This window comes from Dendropsophus ebraccatus, chromosome 2, assembly GCF_027789765.1.
Source record: "Dendropsophus ebraccatus isolate aDenEbr1 chromosome 2, aDenEbr1.pat, whole genome shotgun sequence".
NCBI lineage: Eukaryota > Metazoa > Chordata > Amphibia > Anura > Hylidae > Dendropsophus > Dendropsophus ebraccatus.
The window spans coordinates 214,089,218-214,110,445 of NC_091455.1; the positions used below are offsets into that span (position 1 = coordinate 214,089,218).

The window sequence follows — 21,228 nt, forward strand, 5'->3', positions numbered from 1 at the left end:
TATACACTGTGACAGTATACAGCGGGGGGATATATACACTGTGACAGTATACAGGGGGATATATACACTGTGACAGTATACAGGGGGGATATATATACAGTGACAGTATACGGGGGGGGGGGATATATACACAGTGACAGTATACAGGGGGGGATATATACACAGTGACAGTATACAGGGGGGGATATATACACTGTGACAGTATACAGCGGGGGGGATATATACACTGTGACAGTATACAGGGGGGGATATACACTGTGACAGTATACACAAGGGGGGGTGATATATCCAGCTGCTCAGGATCAGCAAACGAACAGGTGCGACATTCAGGAGCCTGGGAGAGTAGGATGGATCAGATTGGATGCCATCCTGCTTCCCAAGAGACGATGATTAGGAGAGTGGTCACATTACGCTGGTTTGCTGACTTCAGTCCTCAGAATGGAGTTGTGTAAGAGGGTGTGCAGGTGTATATGACAGGGCCTGCTAGCAGCGGGGGAAGTAACAGGGGAGCAGCTGCCATGGGGCCACTGAGCATGACTATAATTATATCAGTATACACCATCAACCCTGTACTGTGACATCACTGTGTGTAGTATCCCCCCTGTACTGTGACATCACTGTGTGTATTATCCCTGTACTGTGACATCACTGTGTGTATTATCCCTGTACTGTGACATCACTGTGTGTATTATCCCCCCTGTACTGTGACATCACTGTGTGTATTATCCCCCCTGTACTGTGACATCACTGTATATTATCCCTGTACTGTGACATCACTGTGTGTATTATCCCTGTACTGTGACATCACTGTGTGTATTATCCCTGTACGGTGACATCAGTGTGTGTAGTATCCATGTACTGTGACATCACTGTGTGTATTATCCCTGTACTGTGACATCACTGTATTATCCCTGTACTGTGACATCACTGTGTATTATCCCTGTACTGTGACATCACTGTGTATTATCCCCCCTGTTCTGTGACATCACTGTGTATTATCCCCCCCTGTACTGTGACATCACTGTGTGTAATTTCCCTGTACTGTGACATCACTGTGTGTATTATCCCTGTACTGTGACATCACTGTATTATCCCTGTACTGTGACATCACTGTGTGTATTATCCCCCCCTGTACTGTGACATCACTGTGTGTAATTTCCCTGTACTGTGACATCACTGTGTGTATTATCCCTGTACTGTGACATCACTGTGTATTATCCCTGTACTGTGACATCACTGTGTGTATTATCCCCCCTGTTCTGTGACATCACTGTGTATTATCCCCCCCTGTACTGTTACATCACTATGTGTAATTTCCCTGTACTGTGACATCACTGTGTGTATTATCCCTGTACTGTGACATCACTGTATTATCCCTGTACTGTGACATCACTGTGTATTATCCCTGTACTGTGACATCACTGTGTGTATTATCCCCCCTGTACTGTTACATCACTGTGTGTATTATCGCCCCTGTACTGTGACATCACTGTGTGTATTATCCCCCCTGTACTGTGACATCACTGTATTATCCCTGTACTCAGGGGCGCCGCAATGATGAGGCGACCTGAGTCGTCTGCCTCAGGCGGCGCCACCAGCTATCTTCATGGGGGCGGCATTCAGGGCCGCTTTAACCAGAGGGCACATGGTGCACGTGCACCGGGCCCACTGGTTAAAGGGGCCCCCCCCCGAGCAGGCCGGCCGTTGCTATGTGCGACCAATGCGGTCGCACAGGGCTCCGGCCACCAGCCTGTCAGGGGGGAGCGCCATGGATGGGTAATCTACTTACCCCTCCATGGCGCCCCCTGCAGGGCCCCCCCGTCCGCCGCTGCCCCCGCCCGCTGCTGCTGCGGCGCTTCAGCGCTGCAGCAGCAGCAACACTGACAGAGAGAGAGCCATTGGCTCCCTCCCTGTCAGTCACTCTTGTGGCCGCACTTCCTGCGGTCACAAGAGGCCGCGCTCTCCCTCTAGCGCCCGACGTCACTGGAGCGTCGGCGCGAGGGTAAGGGGAGTGCAGCCTCTTGTGACCGCCGGAAGTGCGGCCACAGGAGGGAAGAGAAGAGGAACGCGTGGACCCAGGTGAGTAACAGTGTTTGTTTTTTTTCAATGTTATATGGGAGGGGGAGCTATATACTACGAAGGGGGGCGGGGGGGGGGGTTTAGGGGGGGCACAGGGGGCTATATACTATGGGGGAGGACGGGGCTATATACTATAGGGGAGGACAGGGGGCTATATACTATGGGGGAGCACAGGGGGCTATATACTACTGGGGAGCACAGGGGAGCTATATACTATGGGGGGGGGCACAGGGGGCTATATACTATGGGGGGGCACAGGGGGCTATATACTATGGGGGAGCACAGGGGGCTATATACTATGGGGGAGCACAGGGGTCTATATACTATGGGGGAGGACAGGGGGCTATATACTATGGGGGAGCACAGGGGGCTATATACTATGGGGGAGCACAGGGGGCTATATACTATGGGGGGCACAGGGGGCTATATACTATGGGGGAGCACAGGGGAGCTATATACTATGGGGGAGCACAGGGGGCTATATACTATGGGGGAGCACAGGGGGCTATATACTATGGGGGAGCACAGGGGAGCTATATACTATGGGGGAGCACAGGGGACCTATATACTATGGGAGAGCACAGGGGACTATATACTACTGGGGAGCACAGGGGTCTATATACTATGGGGAGCACAGGGAATCTATATACTATGGGGGAGCACAGGGGGCTATATACTATGGGGGAGCACAGGGGGGCTATATACTATGGGGGAGCACAGGGGGCTATATACTATGGGGGAGCACAGGGGAGCTATATACTATGGGGAGCACAGGGGAGCTATATACTACTGGGGAGCACAGGGGAGCTATATACTACTGGGGAGCACAGGGGAGCTATATACTACTGGGGAGCACAGGGGGCTATATACTACTGGGGAGCACAGGGGGCTATATACTACTGGGGAGCACAGAGGGGCTATATACTATGGGGGAGCACAGGGGAATATATACTATGGGGGAGCACTGGGGAGCTATATACTATTGGGGAGCACAGGGGACTATATACTATTGGGGAGCACAGGGGAGGTATATACTATTGGTGAGCACAGGGAGCTATATCATATTGAGGAGCACAGGGGTCTATATACTATGGGGGAGAGCACAGGGGGGCTATATATTATGGAGAGCACAGGGGGGCTATATACTATTGGGGAGAGCACAGGGGGCTATATACTATTGGGGGGAGCACAGGGGGGCTATATACTATTGGGGGAGAGCACAGGGGGGCTATATACTATTGTGGGAGAGCATAGGGGTCTATATACTATTGGAGAGCACAGGGGGACTATATACTATTGGGGGAGAGCACAGGGGGGCTATATACTATTGTGGGAGAGCACAGGGGGGCTATATACTATTGTGGGAGAGCACAGGGGGGCTATATACTACTGGGGAGAGTGCACAGGGGGGCTATATACTAATGGGGGAGCGCACAGGAGGGCTGTATATAACTGGAGGAGCACATGAGGGTCTATATACTACAGGGACACCTTAAAACTATGGAGGCACAGAGGGGTGTAACTATGTAGGGGTACAGAGGGGTGTAACTACTGTATAGGGGTACAAGGGACCTAACTACTGGATGTGTTGGAGCCTAAAATATTTGTCTGGCAGATTCTGGAGAGAAGATTCACAGCCAGGAGAAGACTTCAAGGTGGCCCAGGCTGGATGGAGAGAAAAAGAAAAGGTGACAGACTCTGATTGGAGAAAACACCCCCGGTGAGTCACTGGATGTAACTGCACTCTGTTATAGGATTGTAGTGTTAGGGGTCATGATGTGGCGGTATTATGTAATGGTATCATTGGTGATATCTTTCTGTTTTGTTTAGTGCAGTTTTTATGTAATATGTAATCACTGTATTGTGGAAATAGTGTTATAAGGTAACTACTGTATGTATTGGGGCTCTTGATACAGTGTGGGGGCAAATTCAGTACATTATACAATGTGCAGAAAGGTAAGGGGGGGGGCCACTCTTGAGGGCTGTGCACTGGGCCCACCAATGTATTAAAACGGCTCTGGCGGCATTCAGTGGCAGATTATAATATGAGTGGTTCGGGCGGCCGCCCACATTATAATCCGCCACTGATTGTACCATGTACTGGAGTCCCCCCGCGCCCGGGCAGTATCTGTAATGAGATGCTGTGAGCGGGGGAGACTGTATTCATAAGCGCCCCGCTGTACTAAATCAGCCGCGCCGTGCTGATACTACAGCGCGGCGCTTATGAATACAGTCCCCCCCGCTCACAGCATCTCATTACAGATACTGCCCGGGCGCGGGGGGGGCTCCAGTACATGCATTCCACGTCCGTGATCCGTCAGGATCACGGAACGTGGGAATGCAGCCTTAGTCCCCCGGGTGATGTGCGGCTGCCGGGGGTGTCCCGTCCTGTCCCCGGCAGCACGCGCATCAGAGAGCTCCCTGTGCGCCGGAAGTCACAGGCGCACGGGGAGCTCTGTGATGCGCGCGCTGCCGGGGACAGGACGGGACACCCCGGGCAGCCGCACATCAGCCGGGACCAGACCAGAGAGGCTCGACGGGGGAACGGAGGGTAGGTGAGTTGTGTGCTGTTTTTTGTTTTTGTTTTATCTGCTGTGCAGGGGGGGGGGGGGAGAGGGGGACCATCTATAAGGTAGGGTGGAAAGAGGGGGACGATCTATAAGGGAGGGGGGAAAGAGGGGGACGATCTATAAGGGGGGACCATCTATAAGGGGGGGGACCATCTATAAGGGAGGGGGAGAGGGAAGAGGGGGACTATCTATAGGGGGGGGAAGGGGACCATCTATAAGGGAGGGGGGAAAGAGGGGGACCATCTATAAGGTAGGGGGGGAAGGGGACCATCTATAAGGGAGGGGGGAAAGAGGGGGACCATCTATAAGGTAGGGGGGGAAGGGGACCATCTATAAGGGAGGGGGGAAAGAGGGGGACCATCTATAAGGGAGGGGGGAAAGAGGGGGACCATCTATAAGGGAGGGGGGAAAGAGGGGACGATCTATAAGGGAGGGGGGAAAGAGGGGGACGATCTATAAGGGGGGGGCCATCTATAAGGGAGGAAGAGAGGGAAGAGGGGGACCATCTATAGGGGGGGAAGGGGACCATCTATAAGGGAGGGGGGAAAGAGGGGGACCATCTATAAGGGGGGGAGAGGGAAGAGGGGGACCATCTATAAGGGGGGGGGGGAGAGGGGGACCATCTATAAGGGGGGGGGAGAGGGGGACCATCTATAAGGGGGGGGAGAGAGGGAAGAGGGGGACCAACTATAAGGGGGGGGAAGAGGGGGACCATCTATAAGGGGGGAAGAGGGGGACCATCTATAAGGGAGGGGAAAGAGGGGGACCATCTATAAGGGAGGGGGGGAGAGGGGGACCATCTATAAGGGAGGGGGGAGAGGGGGACCATCTATAAGGGGGGGAGAGGGGGACCATCTATAAGGGAGAGGGGACCATCTATAAGGGGGGGAAGAGGGGGACCATCTATAAGGGGGGAAGAGGGGGACCATCTCCTAAAAGATCAGCACCCTCCTCTCCTGACATCCTCTGTGCTGCTGGGACTTCTCCTATAGGATTAGCACCCTCCTCTCCTGACATCCTCTGTGCTGCTGGGACCTCTCCTATAGGATTAGCACCCTCATCTCCTGACATCCTCTGTGCTGCTGGGACCTCTCCTATAGGATTAGCCCCCTCCTCTCCTGACATCCTCTGTGCTGCTGGGACCTCTCCTATAAAGTCAGCCCCCTCCTCTCCTGACATCCTCTGTGCAGCAAGGGACCAAACATTATGTTTATTGGGGACAGCAGTGGGGGGGGGGGCAGTAGTGGATTATTAAGTGGGCGGATTGACCGGGGGGGGGGGGGGGGCGTCATTCTATAGTTCGCCTCGGGCAGCAGAGAGGCTAGAATCACCCCTGCCTGTACTGTGACATCACTGTGTATTATCCCTGTACTGTGACATCACTATGTGTAATTTCCCTGTACTGTGACATCACTGTGTGTATTATCCCCCCTGTACTGTGACATCACTGTGTATTATCCCTGTACTGTGACATCACTGTGTGTATTATCCCTGTACTGTGACATCACTGTGTGTATTATCCCTGTACTGTGACATCACTGTGTGTATTATCCCTGTACTGTGACATCACTGTGTATTATCCCTGTACTGTTACATCACTATGTGTAATTTCCCTGTACTGTGACATCACTGTGTGTATTATCCCCCCTGTACTGTGACATCACTGTGTATTATCCCTGTACTGTGACATCACTGTGTGTATTATCCCTGTACTGTGACATCACTGTGTGTATTATCCCTGTACTGTGACATCACTGTGTGTATTATCCCTGTACTGTGACATCACTGTGTGTATTATCCCTGTACTGTGACATTACTGTGTGTATTATCCCTGTACTGTGACATTACTGTGTGTATTATCCCTGTACTGTGACATTACTGTGTGTATTATCCCCCTGTACTGTGACATCACTGTGTGTATTATCCCCCCTGTACTGTGACATTACTGTGTGTATTATCCCTGTACTGTGACATCACTGTGTGTATTATCCCCCCTGTACTGTGACATTACTGTGTGTATTATCCCTGTACTGTGACATTACTGTGTGTATTATCCCCCTGTACTGTGACATCACTGTGTGTATTATCCCCCCTGTCCTGTTACATCACTGTGTGTATTATCCCCCCTGTACTGTGACATCACTGTGTGTATTATCCCTGTACTGTGACATCACTGTGTGTATTATCCCCCTGTACTGTGACATCACTGTGTGTATTATCCCCCCTGTACTGTGACATCACTATGTGTATTATCCCTGTACTGTGACATCACTGTATATTATCCCTGTACTGTGACATCACTGTATATTATCCCTGCACTGTGACATCACTGTGTGTATTATCCCCCCTGTACTGTGACATCACTGTGTATTATCCCACCTGTACTGTGACATCACTGTGTGTATTATCCCTGTACTGTGACATCACTGTGTATTGTCAGTTCCCAGGTTCCTTCCTGATCAGAGGTCACGGGGGTCGGCTGTAATATTACGGTGATTGATCCAGTTAATCAGGATCCATTCGAGTTTTCTTCTCACTCAGCAGGAAAGTAATTAGTGATGTTAGAAAGAAATGAAGTTAGATACCGATCTGCGGAGATCCCGGCCGAGGAGAAGCCCAATATAGGGACCGAAGGTAATAACCCTGATTACTAACACTGGAAGATCTGCCGCACATGGGGACAATTTACAGAACTAACTCAGGATCAGTAATGTATGTACACAGAGACCCCATCAGCAGAATAGTGACTGCAGCTCTGAAGTCTAATACAGGATGTAGTGTCCCACAATGGGTATTTCTAATCTGAACACCCGCCGCAAAAACCTTGTACTCTAAAGTGGCAATGAAGTTGTGTACGAGTTTTTCCATTAGATGTCACTGTGTCAAGTCTTGTATATGTTGCACAGCTGTAGTCACCATAGGGTTACTGTCTAGTTATGCGATTCTCTGCACCAATGAGAGATGCTTTTCTGTTTCTACCTATCCCTGCACTCTTTACATACACAACACAAGAGTGCAGTGTAGTCTAGCTGTGGTAGTGCGGACACACACGTATGGAGAACGCAGAGACTTTCTTTCTTGAGGGTGCGTTCACACCTACAGGATCTGCAGCAGATTTGATGCTGTGTTCAGTTATTTAAATGAAATCTGCTGCAGAAAATCTGCTGCAGATCCTGTAGGTGTGAACGCACCATAAAGCTCTCACTATAGACAAGATGCAGTGCTAAACAGCTACAACAACAAGAGGACAAGTCAGGATATACCCCAGCCCACGCCGAGAACCCCTCTATACAGAGCAGGGCGGTATCCCAGACAGATAAACTGACCCGGATAGAGCAAAGCAGCCGTATCCAAGGCCTATGTACTCTATCTCGCAGCACAGGGGACACCGGGACATACTCGGCACTTAGCTACACTCAGGTAACCAAGACTGGGGCTTGTGTCACCCTCGTAGGACGGGTAACCTGACACAGGGCAGAAGGAGGTTTTAGCGACATTCAGGTCGAAACACAGGCACTAGTATTCTTTTCTTCTCAAGTATCTTTCAAGTATTTCTTCTCACAAGTTCTGGTAGAGCACATTACCACATTTGTTGCACCACTATCCTGTACAGGATCAGTAATGTAATGTATGTACACAGTGACCCCACCAGCAGAATAGTGAGCACAGCTCTGGAGTGTAATACAGCATGTAACTCAGGATCAGTAATGTATGTACACAGTGACCCCACCAGCAGAATAGTCAGCACAGCTCTGGGGTATAATACAGGATGTAACTCAGGATCAGTAATGTATGTACACAGTGACCCCATTAGCAGAATAGTGAGTATAATACAGGATGTAACTCAGGATCAGTAATGTAATGTATATACACAGTGACCCCACCAGCAGAATAGTGAGTGCAGCTCTGGGGTATAATACAGGATGTAGCTCAGGATCAGTAATGTATGTACACAGTGACCCCACCAGCAGAATAGTGAGTGCAGCTCTGGGGTATAATACATTACATTACTGATCCTGAGTTACATCCTGTATTATACCCCAGAGCTGCACTCACTATTCTGCTGGTGGGGTCACTGTGTACATACATTACATTACTGATCCTGAGTTACATCCTGTATGTACACAGTGACCCCACCAGCAGAATAGTGAGTGCAGCTTTGGGATATAATACAGGATGTAACTCAGGATCAGTAATGTAATGTATGTACACAGTGACGCCACCAGCAGAATAGTGAGTGCAGCTCTGGAGTATAATACAGGATTTCTCAGTTTTGGCCTGTTACAGACCCGGATCCTTTTATCCTCCCAGTTATGGGATTTCCCACAGTTGGCCGACATTAAACAGCAAATCCTGAGAATGACTGATGAGCCTGGCCCCATTCTTAGCACAGACTCTCTCCAGTATATATGTATCCTAAGTAGTGTGGGGATTATGGGTGGGAGTGGAGGGTCTCATGCTGCAGAGATGTCTATCAGCACATAAATCCTATTAATATACTTCACATAGGAGAATGGCAGCTGCGACAGGTGAGGGATTATTCCAGCAGTTTACTTTAATTGAGAGCAACTCTATCCCGCCGCCCGGCCGGACCCCCAATGTTAATTAATGATGGCGGCTCCAGAGGAGAGCAAAGAGACATATAGGGCGTGCAGTTATATTAGTATACCCCTTTATGCTATTTTTACTGTATTATTTGTATTGTCAGGCGCTCATTGAGTCGGCGGGGGGGGGGGGGGGGGGGGGGTCCCCATTGACTTCTGGAATTTCATATATATATACACACACACAAGGTCTTAACCTGCCGAGCTACAGAACATACACAGAATAACTGGAGCGTTTGTCGTGTAATAAATCCATCTGCTCCTCCACAGTGATGTCACATTATTACAAGGGGGGTTCTGCCCCATATTAGTAGAATAAGACCCCATAGAGTCTGTAAGGAGGGTTCCCCATATAGAGGCTGTAAGGAGGGTCCCCCCATATAGCGCATGAAAGGATGGTCCCCCATATACAGCCTGTAAGGAGGGTGCCCCATATACAGCCTGTAAGGAGGGTGCCCCATATACAGCCTGTAAGGAGGGTCTCCTCATATACAGCCTGTAAGGAGGGTCCCCCATATACAGCCTGTAAGGAGGGTCTCCTCATATACAGCCTGTAAGGAGGGTCTCCTCATATACAGCCTGTAAGGAGGGTCCCCCATATACAGCCTGTAAGGAGGGTGCCCCATATACAGCCTGTAAGGAGGGTGCCCCATATACAGCCTGTAAGGAGGGTCTCCTCATATACAGCCTGTAAGGAGGGTCCCCCATATACAGCCTGTAAGGAGGGTCTCCTCATATACAGCCTGTAAGGAGGGTCTCCTCATATACAGCCTGTAAGGAGGGTCCCCCATATACAGCCTGTAAGGAGGGTCCCCCATATACAGCCTGTAAGGAGGGTCCCCTCATATACAGCCTGTAAGGAGGGTGCCCCATATACAGCCTGTAAGGAGGGTGCCCCATATACAGCCTGTAAGGAGGGTCTCCCATATACAGCCTGTAAGGAGGGTGCCCTATATACAGCCTGTAAGGAGGGTGCCCCATATACAGCCTGTAAGGAGGGTCTCCCATATACAGCCTGTAAGGAGGGTGCCCTATATACAGCCTGTAAGGAGGGTCCCCCATATAGAGTCTGTAAGGAGGGTCCCCCATATACAGCCTGTAAGGTGGGTGTCCTATATACAGCCTGTAAGGAGGGTCCCCCATATACAGCCTGTAAGGAGGGTGCCCTATATACAGCCTGTAAGGAGGGTCTCCTCATATACAGCCTGTAAGGAGGGTCTCCTCATATACAGCCTGTAAGGAGGGTGCCCTATATACAGCCTGTAAGGAGGGTGCCCTATATACAGCCTGTAAGGTGGGTCCCCTCATATACAGCCTGTAAGGAGGGTCCCCTCATATACAGCCTGTAAGGAGGGTCTCCTCATATACAGCCTGTAAGGAGGGTGCCCTATATACAGCCTGTAAGGAGGGTGCCCTATATAGAGTCTGTAAGGAGGGTGCCCTATATACAGCCTGTAAGGAGGGTCCCCCATATACAGCCTGTAAGGAGGGTCCCCCATATACAGCCTGTAAGGAGGGTGCCCTATATAGAGTCTGTAAGGAGGGTGCCCTATATACAGCCTGTAAGGAGGGTCCCCCATATACAGCCTGTAAGGAGGGTGCCCTATATAGAGTCTGTAAGGTGGGTGCCCTATATACAGCCTGTAAGGAGGGTCTCCTCATATACAGCCTGTAAGGAGGGTGCCCTATATACAGCCTGTAAGGAGGGTGCCCTATATAGAGTCTGTAAGGAGGGTGCCCTATATACAGCCTGTAAGGAGGGTGCCCTATATAGAGTCTGTAAGGAGGGTCCCCCATATAGAGTCTGTAAGGAGGGTCCCCCCATATAGAGTCTGTAAGGAGGGTCCCCCATATAGAGTCTGTAAGGGTGGTCCAAAAGTAGGTGGACAGTATGTGTAATAGGGTTATGAAGGGGGGAGATTTATCAAACATGGTGTAAAGTGAAACTGGCTCAGTCGCCCCCGGCAACCAATCAGATTCCACCTTTCATTCCTCACAGACTCTTTTTAAAATGAAAGGTGGAATCTGATCGGTTGCTAGGGGCAACTGAGCCAGTCTCACTTTACACCATGTTTGATAGATCTCCCCCTTCATAACCCTCAACTGAAAAAGCCATTCACTAAAATGTTATGGATGTCATTTCATGTTTCCCTATTGATGGTCTATCCTAGCGATGTGTCATTAATATCACTCCTGCTATTTACCACCAAAATACACACAGGGAAACAGAGCAGGAAGGCGACAGCCCTGGACATTGTGTAGCAGCCAAGCTCGGTTCTTGCGGATCCCATTAAAGTGAATGAGATCCGAGCCGTAGTAACACAACCTGGCCACTATACAATGTACGGCGCTGTCTGCTTCCTGCTCTGTTTCACTGAGTCTATGTGGTCACAGCTTATTAACTAGGAGACAGGTGTTGGCACCCCAACCATTAAATGTTGGTGGCCTATCCTGAGACTGATCCAGACACCCTGGAAAACCTCATTTACCATTTCCAGCCTAAGCCTCCAGCTCACCTACTCAATATACATCTATCATTTTTCATGTTAAAGGGTTGGTTGTGTGCAGATAAAATAGGTAAACTGATAAATTATATGAAATGAAACATATGTCAAGTAAAACCAGAAAATGATCACATCCATGGGGGAGAAGAACAGTCCAGGGATGCAAGTTATTATACTATCAGCAGGTCTGTACATATAAACCTACTGATGTACCTGCAGCGACAGAGTTGCAGGTCTTCCTATTTCCCTCCATAGCGCAGTATGTAGTATATACATCTGATTTACCAGCGTTGTTAGTCTAGCCTCCATAGGATCTGCTTTGCTTTCCTGGGTACAGACTCATTCACAGCAGTCAGTATACAGACTTGTCCGTCCGTCAGTCAGCAGTGCTGAGTGTCTCTTTAGCGTCAGCTGTTTGGTCCCTGCACAGCTGGGTCTGCGTGGCGCTCGTCCCGGGGGAACCGTCCCCTGTGTGTTACATATATAGCACAGCAGACATTTACATCAGGCCGTCATATCAGCAGGGTTTGGTTGTTATGCAGTAAATAAGCTGCTGCTTGATGAAGCCGCTCTTGGCAGACTATTTAAAGGGAACGTCTCCCGAACGTCCCGGTTTTTGGCTTTTTTAGTGGACAAAATGTTCAGGTTCAGCAACCTTCTCTGACCCCGAATTCTCTGTATATGACTTCCAATGGCTGGAGATGTCACCCTAGGCAGGGCTGTATTACCAGCTGCTGCTGCCCTAGGCACTAAACCTGAAGATGCCCCATCTTCACGCACCTATTGGCGATACCAGACCTGACCAATACCACCATACCCCCCACCCCCCTGGAAAAGACACCAGATTTACTGGCAAGTCTGAACGGGAGGAGGGAAAATAAAAAATAAAAATTTAGTTTTTTCTGTCCCCCTGCTCCCTGGTGCTGCCCCCCTGCAAGGTGCTGCCCTAGGCACCGGACCACGGGTGCCTAGTGGTAAATACGGCCCTGACCCTAGGCTGTATCCATAGATAGCTGCCAGCCCTAGGGCGACGACCAACTACTCCAGCCGCCAGGTGTCAAATGCAGAGGGGTCACAGAACATTGCTGAACCCAAAAAATTTGGAAATCCTCTTAGCAGGGTAATTCACCTCAAAAAAGAAAAAAAAAAAAGTTTCCCTTTACCTTTAGACGACCCTAGACTTACAGTTACGCCATGGGTGTCTGTCACCTGACGACCCTGGGCATAACTGTACGTCCTGGAGTTCTAGGGAGTCTGCCACAGGCCACAGGCAGGCTCAAGGAGCAGAGCACCTATTACACTAATCAATGCTATGCCTATGGCCACAGGCAGCCTCAATGAGCAGAGCGCCTATTACACTGATCAATGCTATGCCTATGGCCACAGGCAGCCTCAATGAGCAGAGCATATAAAAAAACATATAAAAATAAACATTATTATTGTTACATTATATTTAAAAAAAATAATAAAAAGTGATCAAAACATCTGAGCTATACATACACTCACCGGCCACTTTATTAGGTACACCATGCTAGTAACGGGTGGTCTTCTGCTGCTGTAGCCCATCTGGCTCAGAGTTGGCCGTACTGTGCGTTCAGAGATGCTCTTCTGCCTACCTTGGTTGTAACGGTTGGCTATTTGAGTCACTGTTGCCTTTCTATCAGCTGGAACCAGTCTGCCCATTCTCCTCTGACATCAACAAGGCATTTCCGCCCACAGAACTGCCGCTCACTGGATGGTTTTTCTTTTTCGGACCATTCTCTGTAAACCCTAGAGATGGTTGTGCATGAAAATCCCAGTAGATCAGCAGTTTCTGAAATACTCAGACCAGCCCTTCTGGCACCAACAACCATGCCACGTTCACAGGCCCTCAAATCACCTTTCTTCCCCATACTGATGCTCGGTTTGAACTGCAGGAGATTGTCTTGACCATGTCTACATGCCTAAATGCACTGAGTTGCCGCCATGTGATTGGCTGATTAGAAATTAAGTGGTAACGTGCAGTTGGACAGGTGTACCTAATAAAGTGGCCGGTGAGTGTATATGGTATTAGTAAAAACTAGAGATCATGGCGCCAAAAATGACACCTCATACAGCCCCATAGGTGAAAAACTAAAATCATTATAAGCGTTAAGCCCATTTTATTACTAATTTAAAAAAAAAAAAAATTACAACATTATAGAATCTGTGTAACCTGCATGTGGTTGTGTTCGGACTGACCTATAGAATAATGGTATCATGTCACTTTTACCATATAGTGCATTACCTAGAGACAGGAACCCCCCAAACGTTACCATATTACATTCTTTTTTACGATTTCACCAATTTATATAATAATAATAATAAAATAATAATAATAATAATATTATATTTGGGGTACCATCATACATGTTATGGTAAAATGAAAGACGCCATTACAAAGTAAAACTACTACTAAAAAAAAAACAACAAGCCCCCACATGGCCCTGTAGATAGAAAACTGAAAGTGCTGGAGCTTTTAGAAGGGGAGAAGTAAAAAAACAAAAAACGCAAAAATAAAAATTGGCACCACCCACTGGGTCATTTTGGGCCTGGTCCTCAAAGGGTTAAGCAAGCAGGAGGCTTCTGTACTCTCATCAGTATACATTACAGCACAGTGAACATTCATTGGGCTTAACATTATTTCACCCCTCAGGATACAGGGCAGGGACTTCTACCTTTGACAGGTGTCCCTGTTCTTGCTGTTTGCCTAAAATAAATTACAAAAAATCCTGCACTAATTAAAATTATTTAGGAACTTCAGCACAAATTCAATTAATTCAGAAGTGATTTGCTCATGCAAATCTATGTTCTGTATAGATGGGCAGTGACCCTCATCCTCTCCAGTGACCAGTCTAATACCGCGCCTACAGCATGACCCTCTCACCCGTGTACTAGAACCACAGCACTCATATACCTCATGCAATAAACCATTATTTAATAGGCAAAAAAAGTCAATCCGCCCAATCCAGCGAGACACTGACATCATCCACATGACTCAAAGCTTCTACCCGGCAGAACGTAACCAGGGAAACACATATTAAAATAAGCAGAATTTGGAGAAGTCTTGGGAGAAAAAAAAATATTTTGTGAATATCTGCAAAATTACAGGGTGAAAAACTTTAAATATAAAATCTAAAAGTTTAATTTAAAATAAATATTTGAACCTAATATTCCGTGGAGTAGATGACTTAAAAAAATAAATAAAAATTATAAAATAAAATCTGCTCTCTAGTCCGGGACCATGGCCGTTCTGATGGTAAAAGCTTCGCAGTTTAGATCTGTTACAAGTAAATGGGGAGGAGCTGCAATACCAGAAACATCCTACTGGTTGATTTTTAACAATTTACTAATCTGTAAAACTTTCTGAACCCAGTTGATCAGATTTTTTTTCTTCTGGAGTACCCCTTTAAGGCTGGGTTTTCTGTGCAAACAATGTGATGCAGTTACTAGTACCGCAGTCTTTATAAGTAAAACATTAAATATATAAATAAATAAAATCATAAGCTAAAAACTCCAATAAACCAGCGTGACAACACACAGCACTCCCATATTCCTTGTTTATGGCCCCTGGCGCACACAGCGGTACGTGACCCCGGCCCCATCAGCCACTTTGACTTATATATTTATTATTTCACTGACACTTTCTAATATCAGTTGATTCGAAAGAAAAAAGAATTCTCTTGAGTTCCCCTATCGTGATTGCTGTTCTAGAAGCCTAGTAGGGGTGCAGCTATACAGGGTGTGGGGGCAGCAGACCCTGGTTTCTGAGGGGGCCCCCCCACCGCATACAGTCACGGCCAAAAGTTTTGAGAATGACACAAATCTGATATTTTCCCATGATCCCCTGCCCTCTGGTTTTTATGTGTTTGTCAGATCTTTTTATCACATACAAAAATATAATTGCAATCATTATGAGTAACAAAAGCTTATAGTGACACTTAGAATGAGTTACTGCAGCAAGTCTATAATATTTGCAGTGTTGCGGCTTCTTCTTCAGGACCTCTGCAATTCTCCCCGGCTGCTCTCATACAACTTCTGGACCAAATCCTGACTGATAGTCGTCCATTCTTGCACAATCAATGCTTGCATTTTGTCAGAATTTGTTGGTTTTTGTTTGTCCACCCGTCTCTTGATGATTGACCACAAGTTCTCAATGGGATTAAGATCTGGGGAGTTTCCCGTCCATGGACCCAAAATCTCTATGTTTTGTTGCCTGAGCCATTTAGTTATCACCTTTGCTTTATGGCAAGGTGCTCCATCATGCTGGAAAAGGCATTGTTGGTGGCCAAACTGCTCTTGGACGGTTGGGAGAAGTTGCTCTTGGAGGACATTCTGGTCCCATTCTATATTCATGGCTGTGTTTTTAGGCAAGACTATGAGAGAGCCGATTCCCTTGGCTGAGAAACAACCCCACACATGAATGGTTTCAGGATGCCGGTTACAGTTGGCATGAGACAAGACTGGTGGTAGCGCTCACCTCGTCTTCTCCCAATAAGCTGTTTTCCAGATGTCCCAAACAATCGGAAAGGGGATTCATCAGAGACAATGACTTTCCCCCGGTTCTCAGCAGTCCACTCCCTGGACCTTTCCCCCAGTCCTCAGCAGTCCGCTCCCTGGACCTTTCCCCCAGTCCTCAGCAGTCCGCTCCCTGGACCTTTCCCCCAGTCCTCAGCAGTCCGCTCCCTGGACCTTTCCCCCAGTCCTCAGCAGTCCGCTCCCTGGAGCTTTCCCCCAGTCCTCAGCAGTCCGCTCCCTGGAGCTTTCCCCCAGTCCTCAGCAGTCCGCTCCCTGGACCTTTTCCCCCAGTCCTCATCAGTCCGCTCGCTGTACCTTTCCCCCAGTCCTCATCAGTCCGCTCGCTGTACCTTTCCCCCAGTCCTCAGCAGTCCGCTCCCTGGACCTTTCCCCCAGTCCTCAGCAGTCCACTCCCTGGACCTTTCCCCCAGTCCTCAGCAGGCCGCTCGCTGTACCTTTTCCCCAGTCCTCAGCAGTCCGCTCCCTGGACTTTTCCCCCAGTCCTCAGCAGTCCGCTCCCTGGACCTTTTCCCCCAGTCCTCAGCAGTCCGCTCCCTGGACCTTTTCCCCCAGTCCTCAGCAGTCCGCTCCCTGGACCTTTCCCCCAGTCCTCAGCAGTCCACTCCCTGGACCTTTTGCAGAATATCAGTCTGTTCCTGATGTTTTTCTGGAGAGAAGTGGCTTCTTTGCTGTCCTCCATGAGACCAGGCCTTGCTCCAAGAGTCTCCTCAGTCTCACAGTGCACAGTGCAGATACCCTCACACCTGCCTGCTGCCATTCCTGAGCAAGCTCTGCACTGCTGGTAGCCTCATCCCGCAGCTGAAACTCTTAAGAGACGGTCCTGGCGCTTGCTGGTCTTTCTTGGATGCCCTGGAGCCTTTTTGGCAACAATGGAACCTCTCTCCTTGAAGTTCTTGATGATGCGATAGATTGGTGTCTGAGGTGCAATCTTTCTAGCTGCGATACTCTTCCCTGTTCGGCCATTTTTGTGCAGTGCAATGGTGACTGCACGTGTTTCTTTAGAGATAACCATGGTAACAGAAGAGAAACAATGATGCCAAGCACCAGCCTCCTTTTAAAGTGTCCAGTGATGTCATTCTTACTTAATCATGACAGATTGATCTCCAGCGCTTTCCTCATCAACACCCACACCTGTGATAATGGAGCGATCACTGAAATGATGTTAGCTGCTCCTTGTAAGGCCGGGCTGCAATGATGGTGAAATGTGCTTTGGGGGATAAAGTTCATTTTCTAGGCAAATATTGACTTTGCGAATAATTGCTATTAAGCTGATCCCTCTGTATAACATTCTGGAGTATATGCAAATTGCCATTTTAAAAATGGAAGCAGTAGACTTTGTAAGAATTAATATTTGTATCATTCTCAAAACTTTTGGCCATGACTGTAGGCGGACCCCGGGTGGGTAGGGGCCCGGTAACAGGTCTTGCACTGAGTTCACATTTGGGAAATGCAATAAAACAATCTGGAGAGTTTGGCTATCCTCCCGGCCGCAGTGACGCTCCTCAGAGACGCCCGGATTACAGGAACAGGCGACGCTGCAGAGATGTGTCACTTACTGGCGTATTAACCCCTCGCTGGCTGATAACTTTATGCACTTATTCTTACAATTACTGGTTTATGGGGAGTATTTGGCACAAGGCGTCAGCTGGATGAGAGCCGAGCCCAATGTTATCCCCATACAGCTGTTCCCGAACAACGAGAGAGGAGGGGGGCGACTGATCCTCAGACCAGCAATTCCTTCATAGGGTTTACACCAGGTTACATTACATAATGAATAGCTGTACCATCACCACCACACCTGCAGTCACTGAATGACAAACATTTTTTGGATATTTAGCTCACAGGGCATTGCCCAGAGTGGACACCACATGGTGCTGGGAAGTGGTTTATGTTCCTGAAGAAAGTTTTAAAGTGGTTTATCCAGGGTTGCAGTCTTCCAGTACTTATCAGCTGATGTATGTCCTGCAGGAAGTGGTGTATTCTCTCCAGTCTGACACAGTGCTCTCTGCTGCCACCTCTGTCCATGTCAGGAACTGTCCAGAGCAGCAGCAAATCCCCATAGAAAACCTCTCCTGCTCTGGACAGTTCCTGACATGGACAGAGGTGGCAGCAGAGAGCACTGTGTCAGACTGGAGAGAATACACCACTTCCTGCAGGACATACAGCAGCTGATAAGTACTATAAGAATCGAGATTTTTTTTTTTTTTAATAGAAGTAAATTACTAATCTCTGGAACTTTCTGGCACCAGCTGATTTTAAAGTTTTTTTGTTTTTTTTGTGAACAACCCCTTTAACATTTGGATAACCTAAAACAGGGATGGGAAACAATCAGCTCTCTAGCTGTTGCAAAACTATAATTCCCATCATGCCTGGAGAGCCTTTGGCTGAAGGTTTCCCATCCCTGATCTAAAACAATCCCCCCTCCAAGGAGAACACAGCACGACTGAATTACGTCATAAGAGGGACAAGGCAGAGAATCCCTTTAAGAATTTATTTACATTACACACATAATTGTGACCCGGGCTACGGGTTGTGGATGTCGCCATCTTGGCCGCAATTTCATTCCTTGTCGAAGTCTCTGGCCTGAAGCCAAAGTGCCGGTAATTACTGCGCGGTAAACACTAACCAGCTGCCAACTGTTTGCCGTATACGGTTATTAAACATCCCGCCAGTACCGGACGCATTCTAGGTGAGAACCATCCACCCCGCACACTGGCACCGAGCTGACCCACCGCAGGGTAAGTGCCAGTAATACCAGCCTCCTGTTAGATGAATACAGGCGAGGAAGACGAGGATTACAGGGAAATTTACTATCACACATTAAGAGACATAAACATAAAAAACACCACAACAACCGAATAAACCACCGCAACACCGAGAACAGATTACTGCACAGAGAGACATCACCACATAGAGGAGGAATGGATGTAAAGTGATTGTACCCAGTGTAGACAATGCTCTGTGAGCTCCAGACTGATACATTGTACATAGCTAGTCCTGCTCTCAGCTGTATCCAGTGTAGACAATGCTCTGTGAGCTCTATAGACTGATACATTGTACATAGCTAGTCCTGCTCTCAGCTGTATCCAGTGTAGACAATGCTCTGTGAGCTCCAGACTGATACATTGTACATAGCTAGTCCTGCTCTTAGCTGTATCCAGTGTAGACAATGCTCTGTGAGCTCCAGACTGATACATTGTACATAGCTAGTCCTGCTCTCAGCTGTATCCAGTGTAGACAATGCTCTGTGAGCTCTATACTGATACATTGTACATAGCTAGTTCTGCCCTCAGCTGTATTCAGTGTAGACAATGATGCATTGTAGCAAATGGAGCAAGAGCTCTCTACAACTACTCACAGAGTATTGCCTGGATTGCCTCACACAGACACCATTTTTTTAGACTTATAAAAATATAAAACAAATTTAAGTACAAAGTTTTATGTTTGTTTGACATTGAGTAGCAGCAGTAAACGGTAACACTGACTCTCTGCTGCCACCTGTGGCTGTGTTGGAAACTGCAGAGCTACTGAAGCCCTGGTCCTGACACAGGTTACATGTCTATATGTGGCTCTAGTGATACTGAGCCTCCTAACATGCATGAGAAGAGACATCAGGGGAGATTTGGTATTGCTGATGATGCATGTATATATGTAACTGTGTCAGCACCAGGGCTTCAGCAGTCTTGTATTTCACAGCACAGCCACAGGTGGCAGCAGAGAGGCCATGTTCATCCATACTGCTGCCAGTCAAGGTAAAAGAAAAACAAATCTGTTAGATGACCTTGTTCACCCCAAAAAATTCTTTCATCTTAACTGGTGCCAGAAATTTGTAATTTACTTCTATGCAAAAACTTTGGATGGATGGATAGATAGGAGATAGATAGGAGATAGATAGATAGATAGATAGATAGGAGATAGATAGATAGATGATAGATAGATAGGAGATAGATAGATAGGAGATAGATAGATAGATAGATAGATAGATAGATAGATAGATAGATAGATAGATAGATAGATAATAGATAGAAAGATATGAGATAGATAGGAGATAGGAGATAGATAGATAGATAGATAGATAGATAGATAGATAGATAGATAGACAGGAGATAGATAGGAGATAGATAGAAGATAGATAGATAGATAGATAGATAGATAGATAGATAGATAGATAGATAGATAGATAGGAGATAGATAGATAGGAGATAGATAGATAGGAGATAGATAGATAGGAGATAGATAGATAGGAGATAGATAGATAGATAGATAGATAGATAGATAGATAGGAGATAGATAGATAGATAGATAGGAGATAGATAGATAGATAGGCGATAGATAGATAGATAGATAGGCGATAGATAGATAGATAGATAGATAGATAGGAGATAGATAGATAGATAGGAGATAGATAGATAGGAGATAGATAGATAGATAGGAGATAGATAGATAGATAGATAGATAGATAGATAGATAGATAGGCGATAGATAGATAGATAGATAGGCGATAGATAGATAGATAGATAGGAGATAGATAGATAGGAGATAGATAGATAGATAGATAGATAGATAGATAGATAGATAGATAGATAGATAGGAGATAGATAGATAGATAGATAGATGTGCATGGATCACTGTGTTCTATCACCCAGAGGACACGGTGGGGAAGGGATGCGGGGGGGGGGGGGATAACAAGTCCCTGTGCCTCGTAGCTTAGATACAGTGAGGGGATTAGTTACACAGCTGTGAGTGTACCGTGGACTATGGACCTTTCCTCCGTATAATCACATGGACCCGTATGATGTATTTTTAGCCTCCGCTGAGGCTCTCGGCCAATCCCCATCACTGCTGGTCACACAGAGGCCACAAGTCTCAGACTCCTCAGCGGATTAGGGAGCATGAAATAAGCTGCAGCTAATA

At 47.6% G+C, this 21,228-nt stretch overlaps 1 protein-coding gene across 4 annotated transcripts in view; it reads right to left on the reverse strand.

The window, feature by feature from the left end:
- Positions 1-21,228, reverse strand: part of CDK14 (cyclin dependent kinase 14) — a 312,138-nt gene that overhangs the window by 261,722 nt on the left and 29,188 nt on the right. The window lies entirely within an intron of this gene.